The sequence below is a fragment of the Myotis daubentonii genome, chromosome 5 (assembly GCF_963259705.1).
Source record: "Myotis daubentonii chromosome 5, mMyoDau2.1, whole genome shotgun sequence".
Classification (NCBI taxonomy): Eukaryota; Metazoa; Chordata; class Mammalia; order Chiroptera; family Vespertilionidae; genus Myotis; species Myotis daubentonii.
The window spans coordinates 57,305,432-57,319,081 of NC_081844.1; the positions used below are offsets into that span (position 1 = coordinate 57,305,432).

General features: G+C 43.0%; 1 long non-coding RNA gene across 1 annotated transcript in view; it reads right to left on the reverse strand.

The window, feature by feature from the left end:
* The window catches only part of LOC132235476 (uncharacterized), a 50,462-nt gene that overhangs the window by 18,263 nt on the left and 18,549 nt on the right, over positions 1-13,650 (reverse strand). Inside the window, exon 2 of the long non-coding RNA XR_009453026.1 lies at positions 7,996-8,107. This is a non-coding gene — a long non-coding RNA (uncharacterized LOC132235476). The remainder of the gene's footprint in view (positions 1-7,995; positions 8,108-13,650) is intronic.

Below are 13,650 nucleotides of genomic sequence, written 5' to 3' on the forward strand. Positions count from 1 at the left end.
AAGAAATAGTAAACTCTTCATTGACTGCCATTCTATTGGTCTGTTAACCACCCTGTCCCCTATTAACTAGCACTTTCTAACAGATCCTAAAAGTGAATGTTATAATTGCAAGTGGCCTGAAGTATCAACCATTAAAAACCCATTATTTTGAAAGTGAAGAAATGTAGGCTATGTGTGTGGGGGGGAGGTTGGGGGTTAATGGGGGGGGGGGGTGAAGACATATTTGTAATACCTTAACTAATAATAATTTAAAAAAATGAAAAAAAAAGAAATGTAGGCTAAATTGTCTTATCAGTCATACCCAGCCAGGAAGTGATACTGACAGAACTTGAATCCCTAATGTTCTCTCTATAACACACAATTGGATCACATTTTGTACAAGGTCTGCCATTCCCAAACAATCTGTTAAAGGATTCTGAAATGAATGGCCTTGAAGCATGGCAACATTGTAAAGTAACTGAATGATTTATAAATCATTGTGGGAAATATAGATGAAATTATTTCATTACACTTTTCATGTTCTTTGGATAGTGGTCTATCTCTGAAAATTGTAATGTCAATAAGGGTTATATATTATAAATGCAGGGCTTCCCAAAAATGTATACATACTTTGAATAATTATTCATTCCAATGGGTCAGATCTGAAAAGAAAGAAAAATCAATTGACCTATCAGTTGTTAAGTATGTATACATTTTGGGGGGATACCCTACATTTTGCAATTATATTGCAAATATTTGATTAAACAATAAAATCAATTTCCTAACCAATAGTATATTGGGTCTTTTGATATGACTGTATAGTATAATGTTTATTTGGTGGGAATTACAATAACAAATCTGAAAGGGATGTACATTGATAGAGAATTGCCTCAGCTAATGTCCATTTTATAATAATTCATTAATTTAATTTAAAATATATACTAATCGTCTCCCATGCACTTGCTGTTCACGAAACCATTTCTTAGTTCCTCCTGGGCACAGCAAGACTACTGTTCTCAGCCTCCATTGCAGTTAGCTACAACCATGTGACTGAGTTCTGGCAGAGATGTATGCCCTAAAACCCTCCCACAGGTGATCCTCCATTTACTTGCATCATCTTTCAACCAGATGCAGAGGATCTAATGGAACATTCAGAGCTCCAGAAGATAGAAGAGCCACAAAATAGAAGGAGGCTGGATCTCTGAATCACCATTTGGAGGAGAGAAATAAGTGATGTGGGAACACAGCAGAAAGTCTTAGGAAAGGCTTGTATCAGAGATGTAGTTGTATCAGAGATGGACATTGATTTAAGGTTTAAACTGGAAGAAAATAAAAGAAAGTCTCCCTGTGAAAGTAAAGCAAAGTCAGATGTGAAAACATTGGGTTAAGTTGCAGAAACAGCAAGTTGTCCAATGCAGCTAGAGCACATAGCAGAACATAGGCAAGTCTTTAAACGTCAAGACAAAAATGGAAGTGGTGTCAGATTATGAAGAGGTTTGTGTGCCAAGCTAGACTGTAGACTTTACCATATAGGCCATAGAATCCAGAAAAGATTTTAAAGTTGCCTTGTGACATAAACAGAAATCTCCATTAGAAGACAAATTGATGAAGGTGGAAAATGACTGGGAAGGGGAAGCAAACATGAAAGGGAGACCAGTTGCCAGACTATTGGAGAAGTCTAGGCAAGAAGCAATGCAAGGGCTGATCTAGGCTACATTGGAAGAAATTTATACAAAAACAGGACGAGACTATTTAGAGGAGGCATTTCACAAGCAGGCATTTCAGAGGCATAGAGTTCAAGTACCTGTTAGATGTTAGATGTCAGAAATTAAAGTAACATTAACCAAAGTAGGAAACACAAGAGAAGATGCACTCTAGAAAAAAAAATGATGATAAATTTGCTTTTAAACATGCTGAATTCAAAATCCAAATTAAAGAAGCCATCTAGTGTGCAGTCTGCGTTTACATATATAGAACTCAGAAAAAAATCCAAAATTGGAATTATAAATTTGGGAGTTGGCAACATAGAGATAATGGCTAAGCCATTGGAGTGGATGAAATCTGCCAAGTGTATAGAGAGAAGGGAGAGAATAACACTGGAGACATGAAAGAGCAGTGAGAGAAGTATAAAAAGCATCCGGAGAGGAGAATATCATGAAAATCAGGGAGGAGACTCCCACCCACGCAGAAGAGTTTAGACCAGACCAGCAGGGAAACAAGATATGCTAACCAGCCATACAGTAGGATTATAGAGCCTGGAACTATGTCAGATACCGTGGGCATGTTCCGAAGATTTGCCAGAGAATTCAAATCTGTCATCAGATTCAAGTGAAAAGTTCTGGCTGGAAATCAGAGATTCAGCAAAAGGTCAAATATCAAGTAAATGCAGAAGTAGGGAGGTGGAGAATCAAAACTGGAAAAAGGCAAAAAAGGTCCAGGATTTTTGCTAGAGCTACTTCTTATCAAGTTCTGGCAAGATGGTAGTCTGGGTCAGAATAAACACAAGTGGTGGTTGGTCATTTTCAGTAACAACAAGCCCGAAGGGCCAGGGAGGGCTGGCAGTTAGCTGTTCAAACAATTTTGTTGGTTTTGGAGGAGGATGCCACATTGCAGTGGAGTGAAGGCGAGGTTACTGAGTGAAGATGTTGTCTCAGAATTGCTGAACGTTAATGGAATTCTGTGTTGGAAGCTTAAAGAGTACACAGAATTAATAGAAAGCCTATATAGGATATCGGTAGTCTGAAGGCAAGAGTCTATTGGGGAAGGAGAAATGAAAGACTAAAAGAGAGTGTAATTTTTTTGTCTAAATATATTTTTTAAATTGATTTCAGAGAGGAAAGGAGAGGGGGATAGAAAGAAAGAAGCATCAATGATCAGCCCAGCCGGCGTGGCTCAATGGTTGAGTGTTGACCTATGAACCAGGTGGTCACCGGTTCGATTCCCATTCAGGGCACATGCCTGGGTTCTGGATTCAATCCCCAGTGTGGGGCATGCAGAAGGCAGCCAATCAATGATTCTCTCTCAACACTGATGTTTCTATCTCTCTCCCTTTCCCTTCCTCTCTCTGAAATCAATAAAAAAATATATTTTTTTTAAAAAAAGAAACATCAATGATTAGAGAGAATCACTGATCGGCTGCCTCCTGCAAGCCCCCTACTGGAGATGTGCCCTGACTGGGAACTGAACTGTGACCTCCTGGTTTATAGGTCTTTGCTCAACCACTGAGCCATTCCAGCTGGGCAAAAGAGTAAAATATAAAGATTCAGAGTGGAAGTCACAGGAGATGAGACCAAAGTATCTATGGAGAAAGTAGCTACACAAATTATGTCTTATCTTGCTTTATCATACTTTTTTAAAAAAATCTACACTAATAAAAGACAAAGATGCTAACTGACCATACCTTCGCTATGCCCAAGCCATGCCCACCAGCCAATCAGAGCGATTATATGCAAATTAACCCAACCAAGATGGTGGCTGGCAGCCACGGAGCTGGAGCAAGCAGGAGGCTTGGTTGCCGGGCGATGGAGGAAGCCAAGCTTCCCACCTGCCCTGGCCAGCTGTGGCCTCCGCAAAAGGCAACAAAGTTTTTCAATTATAGAAGCTAAAGAAATCCCAGATACCTGCTTCCAGCCAGCCTCCACTGGGAGCTTGGGTGGCTGGGGCCTGTGGCCAGCCTGCAAACAGCCATCAGCCCCTCACCCAAGCTGGCCAGGCACCCCAGGGTGGACCTCCACCCTGAACAGGCTGTGGCCAACCTGCAAACAGCTATCAGTCCCTCACCCAGGATGGCCAGGCACCCCAGTGGGGACCCCCACCCTGAAGGGGCTGTGGCCAGCCTGCAAACAGCCATCAGCCACTCACCCAGGCTGGCCAGGCACCCAAGCAGGACCCCCACCCTGATCTGGGACACCCTTCAGGGCAAAGTAGCCGGCCCCCACCCATACACCAGGCCTCTATCCTATATAATAAAAGGGTAATATGCAAATTGTCCCTAACAGCAGAACAACTGGGAATGACTGGTCACTATGACACACACTGACCACCAGGGGGAAGATGCTCAATGCAGGAGCTTCCCCCTGGTGGTCAGTGTGCTCCCACGGGGGGAGCTCTGCTCAGCCACAAGCCAGGCTGATGGCTTCCAGTACAGTGGTGGTGATGGGAGCCTCTCTCTCCTCCTCAGCAGCGCTGAGAATGTCCGACTGCAGCTAGGCCTGCTCCCCGCTGGCAAGTGGACATCCCCCGAGGGCTCCCAGGCTGCCAGAGGGATGTCTGACTGCCAGCTTAGGCACAATCCCCTGGTGAGCGGGCCTAAGCCAACAGGTGGCCATTCCCCGAGGGGTCCCAGACTGCGAGAGGGCACAGGCCAGGCTGAGGAACCCTCCCGGGTGCACAAATTTTTGTGCACCGGGCCTCTAGTAGAAAAATATGAATAAAGTACAGATGAATGGTGAGGAATATTGAGTTAGTTTATAACTGGTAGCCTCTATTTTCTTAGTGAAGCAAGGCTGGGTCATCCAGTGAGGGAGCAGGGAAAAACCTGGGGAAAGAGTAGAGTTTTGCAATGGTGACTGCAGAGATGGAGGGCTGTCGGGGAGTGTGAGAAATTAGAATTACACTGAAGACCCAGCTCAGGTGGGGAGTCATAAGGAGATAGGACATTGTCTAGCAGTGATTAGAACCAGAGATCTAAAACCAGGGAGAAACAATCAATAAAACAGGTATTTTTTCTGGTGGAAACAAAGAAAAGAAAATGAGATGAGCATTCCAAAGGTGTTGATGAGTATGTAATGAACAGGACTGAGCAGTCTACCCTGCACTGCTTCAGGGCTAAGGTAATGGCCTATCACAGTTTTTACCCCAGTGCCTGACATATAAAGAGCATTCAATAAATGTGGAATGAATGAATGAGTGAGCACATACTTGAAATTCAGGCTGGTTATGAGGGAAATGAAGTGGGAGAACATTAATATACTAAAAGAGTAGGAAGGATTTGAAAAGCAAGAGTGTGTGATGAGGCAGCAGAACAGGTTTTGTGGCAAGGGAAGAGTTTAAGAAAAAGAATCCAAGGTTGTGGTCAGAGAGAGTCAGTTCAAAACTCAGATTCTCAGAGGAGCAGTTTCAAGTGATTCAAAAGTCCCCAATGTGCTTCTGTAAATGGGATTGGTAAAGTGGAATGGAGGTAAATTTCAGTTTAGGGCAGGCTGTTAGAGGGCTCATTAGTACTGTTCACTGTATCAGAAAGTCACTTAAGATGACAGCCAATGCTGGAGTAAAGAGAGACTGAGGCAGGTTCCAAAGTCCTTGCAGATGAATAAAAAAATGACCTAGAGGGAACAGTAACATGAACCCCTATCATCGAGATGATTTTGGCGCTCCCAACCACCCAGAAGTATTGTGAAAAAAAGAATATTTGTTTAAATGTTCTTGTCGGGAAGGAAGATATACAAGTATGTCCCTCAAAAGAGGAGAGGCTAAATGAAAACGATATAAAATTGTCAGGGAGAAGTTGCAGGAGCCAAAATAATCCTGAGTCCTCTTCAAGAAGCCAAAATAAAGAAGCATCTAGAGCAGTGGTCAGCAAACTGCAGCTCGCGAGCCACATGTGGCTCTTTGGCTCCTTGAGTGTGGCTCTTCCACAAAATACCGACTTCTGTGCATGGGCCACGAAGTTTCAATCGCACTGTACATGCGCGCCCGCACGTGGTATTCTGTGGAAGAGCCACCCTCAAGGGGTCAAAGAGCCGCATGTGGCTTGCCAGCTGCAGTTTGCCACCCACTGACCTAGAGTGTTGTTGGAGAAGCAGTGTCACTAGAAGTAAATCTGGGATTTGGTAAAAGGAAACAGGCAGAGATAATGAGTTTAGATACTAATTTTGTGCTATGTCTGGCAGCTTGAACTATATCATCTTGAGCTCCTCACAACAGCCATGCAAGGTAGATATTATTACCTTCTGTTGACAAATGAGGATCCAGGAACTATAGTTAAGTAACTTTCTCCAGGCTGCACAGTTGGTAAACAGAGTGGTCAGGATTTGAACCCAGCTCAGACAAATCAAATCTCATTCTTTTCCCAATCAACTGCATTACAACAAACATTGATGCATCCAGTGCTTTCTAGGGGAAATGAGAATATAGAGCATCTACACTAATAAAAGACAAAGATGCTAATTGACCATACCTTTGCTACGCCCCAAGCCATGCCCACCAGCCAATCAGAGCGACTATATGCAAATTAACCCAATCAAGATGGTGGCCGGAAGCCATGGAGCTGGAGCAAGCAGAAGGCTTGGTTGCCGGGCAACGGAGAAAGCCAAGCTTCCCACCTGCTCTGAGCCACTGTGGCTTCCGCTCATGGCAACAAAGGTTCAATTATAGAAGATAAATAAACTGCAGATACCTGCTTCCAGCCAGCCTCTACTGGGAGCTTGGGTGGCCGGGGGTCGTGGCCAGTCTGCAAACAGCCATCAGCCCCTCAACCAGGATGACCACACCCCCATGGGGTGAGGGTCCCCGCTGGGGGGCTTGGCCAGCCTGAAACCAGCCATCAGCCACTCACCCAGGCTGGCCAGGCACTCCTATATAATAAAAGGGTATTATGCAAATTGACCCTAACAGCAGAACAACTGGGAATGACTGGTCACTATGACACACACTGACCACCAGGGGGCAGATGCTCAATGCAGGAGCTGTCCCCTGGTGGTCAGAGCGCTCCCATAGGGGGAGCTCTGCTCAGCCACAAGCCAGGCTGATGGCTGCCAGTACAGTGGTGGTGGTGGGAGCCTCTCCCACCTCCTCGGCAGCACTAAGGATGTCCAACTGCAGCTTAAGCCTGCTCACCACTGGCAAGTGGACACCCCCCAGAGGGATGTCTGACTGCCAGCTTAGGCCCAATCCCCCAGGGAGCGGGTCTAAGCCAGCAGGTGGTCATCCCCCGAGGGGTCCCAGACTGCAAGAGGGCACAGGCCGGGCTGAGGGACACTCCCGAGTGCACAAATTTTTGTGCACCAGGCCTCTAGTTAGAATGATAAAGACCTAGCAGAGGAGAGAGACCATAGATGAGGAAAAATGAGTTGGACCAAGGTAGCTAACAAGGGAGCTGCAATTACTGATTGATGACATTGGGGATATAGGAAGTTAGGAGGTGGGCAGGAGGAGAGCTAATGAAACTAACTAGCCTTATGTTTCAACTGAGACATTGATGTTCAGTGGTTGTGGGGTCTGTATAACATTCTTTCCCACCATGAAAATTAACTGACTGTTGTTGTTTTTTTAATTTACATGAACAGTCAAGCAGTCATCTTGTCACTTTAACCAGCACCCTTTAGGAATCAATTAAAACTACCATCTCAGAGAACTTATACATGTACATGTAGCAGCTTGGGTTAATTTACTAATTCATCTTATTAGCCTGCCATATTATTAGCGAATTTCCCGAAATCTTGTTATAATATACACATTAAAAAGGCAATGTCTTCCCATTGTCTTTCTGCAGAATTAGAGATAAAAACATTCTTTTAGAGCATCAGTCATAATTTTAACATATTTTATGGGGGACAACTATTAAATCATGTTCCTAAAGTATTTAAGGTGTTTGAAAACAGCTCTTTCAAGCATTTGGAGTGTTATTTTAACAACCTGGTTAATGCCATCTATTTCCTTGACAAATCCTTTCTTTATATATAGCACAGAGATATACATTAGCCAGGTCTCAAATGGCTCATCAAAAATTCTGAATTAGAGAATTTGGAATAAAGAGAAGTGTTATTTAGTATAAACGCTGTGAAGCAGCAGCAACTTTCACAGCCAGAGTTTTTTAGACCTGCAAAGAATCTTATGTAACCCAGTATGACTTGGCTTGTGGGGGGCTTCTTTTCTCACTTCTAGCCCATGTCAGAGCCCCTAGGTGCATTTAGGTGTTGTCCTCAATCTGTCTCCTTCCCCTTCCCCTCCCCAATAAGTCCAAAAATATTGCCAAGGTTTATGGAGAAACTCACATGCCATTCCAAAGAAACTTACCCAAATTCTTCCAGTAGACTTCGTCCAGTGACATCGCCCCTCTCTCTTTCCTTAAGTGGCCCCTCAAAGACCTTCTCTGTTGTCCTTAGCAATTCAGTTCTTCTTAACCACCCTTTCAAATGCAGAAAGGAATACATTTTTAATTGCCCTCTCACACAAAGAAATTATATATTCCCAAACCATCATTTTACTACTAAAGACTATTGACTAAAGAAGGTAGCACAGTTAGGAATAGAATAGGGTCCTTCATATGCAATTATTCTGTTCACCACCCCACTCAGGAACTTCTAACGTTTCTTTTAACTTTAAAATTTTATCATTTGCCTGTTCTGTGGCTCATGATGAATTTGGGTAATGCTATATAATGGCATAAATAAAATTATAATAATGTGAAGGGTTTGGGATGGGAAAGGGGCACTTCATGTCTTTACTTTGATAGAATGGTTCTTGACTGATGTAAAATGCCCCGATACAAAGAAGAATTAATGACCCTGCCTCATATCATGTACATAAAGGTATCTAATTATACACAAAGCAGCTTTATTGTTTGCTTTTTTTGGTAGGTATGTGGGTCTTGTTAGGTTTATCTCTTTTGGGTTTTTAAATTTAAAGTTAAAATTAATTAAACACAAACACACCTTTTATATACTTCCACACAATGTAAGAAATGTAAATGTGTTTTTATGGTAAATACATTTTTAAAAGTTGCTGAAAGGCAGTGACTACCTGATTTCTGTACAGCTTTGCAAATGCAATATGTCAACAGCTTAAAGATGATAATTCATATAGAGATGTGGCTTAATGTGTTTGTCTTTAGGTCCTGAATTTATTGGCTCAATTCTCAGTTGCTATTCTACTAATTGAGAACAATGGGGTATTATCAAATGACAGTTTAGTTGAATCCACCAGCTACTTATTTAGCTCATTGTAATTTGGTCTGAGCTCAGCTGGGCAATTGTTCTGATCTCAGTTGAGGTCCATCATGAGTCTGTGGTCAGCTCTAGATCAGCTTCAGGTCATATCTGAAGCTTCAGGGAAGATCTTGACCTTGGCAGGGCTCTCTCACATCTGGGGATCACTAGTGGGGTAAATGGGCCAACTTAGTTCTATGCTTCTGGTCTCTCAACCCTTGTCTACCTGATAGAGGAAAGGGTCCCAAGAAAGAAAAGCCTGCAAAGTTTCTTAAGGCCTAGGCTCAGCACTGCCTAGTAATCATTTTTGCCCCATTACACTGGTCAGGTGACAAGCTGAGTGCTAATTAAAGGGGTGGGGATATGGACTCTACCTCTTGATGAACAGATCTCCAAGACCACATTGCTAAGAGGATGGGTACAGGGGAGAATGACAAGGATACAATCAGGGTCAGTGTAGTGCTTGGCTGTAGTGAAAAGGTGTTTGACTAGCTAATCCTATATAATAAAGAGGTGATATGCAAAATGACCCTCATGCCCTCGCACCACAAGATGGCCGCCCCCACGTCATCACAAGATGGCTACCCCCACGTTGTCACAAGATGGCCAGCAGGGTAGGGCTGTTGGGGGGGGACCAGGCCTGCAGGGGAGCAGTTAGGTGTCAATCAGGCCAGCAGGGGAGCGGTTAGGAGGTGATCAGGCTGGCAGGCAGAAGTGGTTAGGGGCAATCAGGCAGGCAGGCAGGCGAGTGATTAGGAGCCAGCAGCCCCAGATTGTGAGAGGGATGTCCGACTGTTGGCAATCCCCGGAGGGGTCCCAGATTGGAGAGGGTGCAGGCTGGGCTGAGGGACACCCTTCTCCAGTGCACGAATTTTCTGCACCGGGCCTCTAGTTCATTCAATAAATGTAAATGACCCTACTACCCTAGGATTACCTAATTAACTAGGTGATCTGGACTAAGTAAATTCTTCACTCCTATTAAAGTGAATTCTTTAATTCTTCACTCTTATTTTATACTAGAGGCCCAGTGCATGAAAATTCATGCACTGTAGGTGGGGTCCCTCAGCCCAGCCTGCCCCCTCTCATAGTCCAGGAGCCCTTAGATGCAAGAGGTGACCCAGAAATCAGGGGAAGGCAATGCCCCCATTACGACTCTGCTGCTGCCACTACTGGCAGTGCAAGCCTTAGCCAGCCCTGGTTACCTGTGCCTCGGGCCAGCCCTGGGTGGCTGGGCAGCTGTCAGCCGAGGCTTGCCTGAACCTTGGGCTGGCCCTGGGTGGCCAGGGGGCTGAGGGGACTGGGAGACTCCAGAGGCAGGCGCGTGGCAAGGCTGCCGCCCTGGCAGGACTGAGAGGACTGGGCACCTCCATCTTGTGTCTGTGGGTGCCACCATCTTTGAGGGTGGGGCACTCAGTTAGCAAATTCCCTCCTTATTGGCTGTGGGCACCACCATCTTTGCAATGGCATGAGAGTCAATTAGCATATTCCCTCTTTATTAGATAGGATATTCTGAAATTTATAAATGTATATACATATAAATTTATATACTCTGATATTCTTTACTCCTACTTTACAAACACAACACAGAGGCAAAATCTTAGAGAAAATGTATACAGTCATTTAAATTCCATTTTCTTAGACTTCGGGCAGCTGGGCATTTATTTAAACACTAGAGGCCTGATGCATGAATTCATGCACAGGTGGTGTCCCTCAGGGTGGCCTGCATGGATCAGGCCCCAACTCATGCACCCAGGCTCACAGCCCCAGCTCGCGTCCCGCAGCCCTGCCTGGCACCCCACCATGGCCTGGCACTGCCCCCTCACCTGCTCCCACCATCCTACCTGTGGGGCGATCAATCGGGGCTGGCCCCCTGCCCAGCTCCCTCAGCGCCTGGGAGTCAGGTGGTAGCTCCACCTTCCACCGCTGCTTCTGGTCGCCTTCTACAGGGTGATTGGTAGGGCGATTGACCCCTGCTCGTACCCGCCTTGGCCTGCTGCCACCCACTCACCTGCTCCACCATCCCACCACAGTCCTGCTCTCGTAGGAGCCCATCAGAGCCGGCAGCACCTCCACTGCTGCCCGATGCCCGCCATGTTCTGCACCACCCCCTGGTGGTCATCTCATGTCATAGCGAGTGGTTGAATGACAGCCCGAGGGGACAATTTGCATATTAGGCTTTTATTATATAGGATTGCCTGTGGGGTTGTTTTATGATTTCCTGGAGGTAGTTCAGAGAGAGCAGCAGCAGTGTTTGATATGATATGAATTTGGTGCTAGAAATGTCTAGGTAGACAGCCTCATAAGAACCACCCAGCTTCTTCCTAGATGGTGGTCCAATCATTTTTATCAACCAGAGGTTGAAAGAATTAAAGTAGCTTCAAAAAAACTTTATTATCCTTGTAATAATGGGACCTCTGATTCTTCATTCTGTAGTTTATATCCTACCTAAATGCTGTTTGAAATGACTATTTCATTAAGTGCTCTATGATAAGCAGTTTATTCAGGATTGGCTTTTGAATTATTTTTATTCACATTCATATGATGAGAAAGATAAACTTGAACTCGATTTTTAAGAATCTATTTCTGTATCATATAACTTTATGCATCCTATTTTTGCCTATAGAAATGTCAAACCGGTGATATAATAACACAAATGTCTATTTACCTGCTATTTGAAAATGCTGTATTCCTTTCACTTTTTGTACAAAAATATGAAATGTGCTTTTCTAAGTAGCTTGTCTTATATCTTTGTCATTTTTTTAATATATTTTATTGATTTTTTACAGAGAGGAAGGGAGAGGATTAGAGAGCCAGAAACATCGATGAGAGAGAAACATCGACCAGCTGCCTCCAGCACACTCCCCACTGGGGATGTGCCCGCAACCAAGGCACATGCCCTTGACAGGAATCGAACCTGGGACCCTTGAGTCCGCAGGCCGACGCTCCATCCGCTGAGCCAAACCGGTCAGGGCTATCTTTGTCATTTTTGAAATCTCACTCTATGGAGTTTTTTGGGTTGTTTTTAGTTTGTTTGTTTGGTTGTCTTATATACTTATTTTTTATATTCAGATTTAGATCTAATGATGTTGAATTCAAAAGCCAGATTTCTTACCAAGATATTCAGGTATGAAGAGATATAATGACCTTTGTTTGACTTTTTTGATAGACACTGAATTATAAATTAGGAATGGAGAGTAGCTGTTTGCTTGGGCTTTAATTAGCATCTCACTTATTGCCTAGTTGTCTTAATAATTAAATGCCATCTAATTTAATATACGAAGTTGGCAAACTAGCTGCTGATTTATGAATGTCCTGAACTATTTCACCTTTAATAATGATAGTATAATAAATTGTATTTATGTTATAGCTAAACTTGAATTACTTTTACTGTATTTGAAAATAGTTGCACTCCATCAGATATGTAATGTTACACAAGAAAGAAACAATAGAAAATCAACTATAAAACAAAACTATGACTTAAGATTTGAACATTTATGTATGCAGGTATCTACAATACAGCTTTTAAAAAGCAGTTTAGCCCTAACCGGTTTGTCTCAGTGGATAGAGCGTCGGCCTGTGGACTCAAGGGTCCCAGGTTCAATTCCAGTCAAGCGCATGTACCTTGATTGCGGGCATATCCCCAAGTAGGGGGTGTGCAGGAGGCAGCTGATCAATGTTTCTCTCTCATCGATGTTTCTAATTCTCTATCCCTCTCCCTTCCTCTCTGTAAAAAAATCAATAATATATATATATATATTTTAAAAGCAGTTTAATTTTCCTTATCTGTTTATATACAGTACATTTTAAGAAAAAAGCAAAAGATTTATTTCAAAGCAATACTGTCTCAAATGTAATCCTTAAAGTTACTTTTTAAAAAATATTTATTGATTGATTTCAGAGAGGGAGAGAGAGAGAGAAACATTAATGATAAGAGAGGATCATTAATCGGCACACCCCCTATTGAGGATGGAACCAGCAACCTGGGCATGTGCCCTGACTGGGAATGGAACCATGACCTCCTGGCTCATAGGTCGATGCTAAACCACTGAACCACACTGGTGGGGCAAAGTTAACTTTTAATATAGGGAGCATTGTTTTTCATCCTTATAAGATTTTTTAGGAAGAAAAGTCTCGAAATAAAATTAGAATTATTACTAATCAAAAACTAAAGTGATATGGGGAACTTGAGCTCAGTATAACCATTTTCTCCTTTTTTTAAAATTAAAAAGCTGGATCTATTCAGCAGACCAAAAATCTGGAAATTGGGGGGTTGGAGGGGAAGTGTTGGAGTGGGGAAGAAAGAAGGTGTTAGAAATGGTAATGTAATGTAAGCAAAGGTAATCCAACTAAAGAAATTAATTTCTTCAATTTACAAATAATGGGGTTCAGACTTTTATTTCTAAGGAAGAATTCATATTCTGGCTTGAAGACAATAGGACTGATTAACTACAGTGATAAAAATCATGCTCCACTCAAAATCTGAGTAACTGTTCTTCACAATTCAAACCTCTTATTGACAGGATATTATTTGACAAGTGACGTAAAAGTACTTAATATATTTGTGATGACTCTGTGAATTTTATTCTTTGAAATTTACTTTTGGTTTTTATGGCATAAAAGTCTCTTACAGAACACAACTTCAAGTCAACATAAAATATGCAGATTTCTAAATTCCAGAGATAAGCCAACTAAACAATCACAATGACTTTGAACTCTTCATCTCAAAGATGCATTGGGTGCATGT